The following is a 1,286-nucleotide window of genomic DNA, read 5'->3' as shown; positions in this document are numbered from 1 at the left end:
ATTCTACATCCAGCGCTGGAGTCTTTCAGCCCATTTTCCTCCCTGGCTGTTTTTGAACTACTATCCCCAAATATCGAGGATATCTGACACAGTGAACCATCAGAATAAGGAGCGATTGCCACAGAGTTCCATCCAGTAGGGGAGGGACTTGATGTGCGGGGCAAGCCTGATGCCTGGGTCAGGGGACTGTGCCTTTCATTCTCCACGGAGATCTTGAACCTAGAGTTTCCAAGTTCCGAAGAGATGCGGTTGTCGACAGCTCTCCTAGAATCTCTGATGGCTCTGAACGGGGACAAAGGTCTAGGGCAGAGGGATGGTGTGGAAGGATCCAGCCACGGCCATTGGAAGAGCAGTTTCCTGCAATGTAATGCTGTTTGCGACCCGCATAAGCTTTAGCTCTCTCCCAGGACGAGCCACATCCGCCCCATTCACGGTCCTTATTCCAGCTCCTTTCCCTCTGCGAATCCCACTGGGTGGGTCGCTGGGGGCCTCGGTAATTACGGATTATGGCACAGCCAAGAAAAATACAGGTTTTCTTAAGCCTGAAGCCACTGACTTGAGGGGGGAGAGTAGGAGTAATGCCAGCAGCAGTTTTGTATTTGGTTTTTGTTTTTATATTCTAGTCTCTAGGCCACAAGAGAATGTTGCACCCAGTGCCAGTCGATCCGTCACGGCGCCGCAAACTTTCCCTGAACGGAGGGTTTGTGGCTGACATCTCTAGTTTCTCAGAGCCTGGGAGTGATCGCTGGCTGCACCATTGATGGCGCCCAAAAGAACGCGCGTTTGTCTTTGGCAACAGCGCTGGGTTTCGCCTCGTGCCCGCGCCTGAAGGGTCCTAGCGCCGCCAGATTCTCACACCCGCGGGTCCAGCGCCCAGCGCTGCTCCTCCCACCAATCATCGGTTTCTCATACGCACTTCATTGGCAGCACTGGCGAGTCAGTTTTCCGGTGGCGGCGGCGCTAGTTGGTCTGCACGAAACGTTTCCCTTCTCGCTCCGTGTGTCCCATTCTCCATCCCACGTCCTCCAGTGCCGGGGTCATGGTCGCAGCACCCGGCGTTCCCGTTGGCTCTTTTGCCAGCTGCGCGGAGCCGGCGGTTTTTCTGTCACAGCACTTGTACGGAGTTTCTCGGCGGCCGAACGTCTCTTTTTTTCTCAGAGACGGCGGTTTCTTGGTGACAGTACCATTGGTTGCGCCGTAACGAATGTTCTCCTTGACAGCCCCACCAGCTGGCGTCACTCGCAGGCTCCAGACGCCGCCATTTCGCCGAGTCGAGGTCTCTTGGT

The sequence above is a fragment of the Pan troglodytes genome, chromosome 4 (genome assembly GCF_028858775.2).
Source record: "Pan troglodytes isolate AG18354 chromosome 4, NHGRI_mPanTro3-v2.0_pri, whole genome shotgun sequence".
Classification (NCBI taxonomy): Eukaryota; Metazoa; Chordata; class Mammalia; order Primates; family Hominidae; genus Pan; species Pan troglodytes.
The sequence above is the reverse complement of the archived record's forward strand: the minus strand, read 5'-3'. Positions refer to the sequence as shown.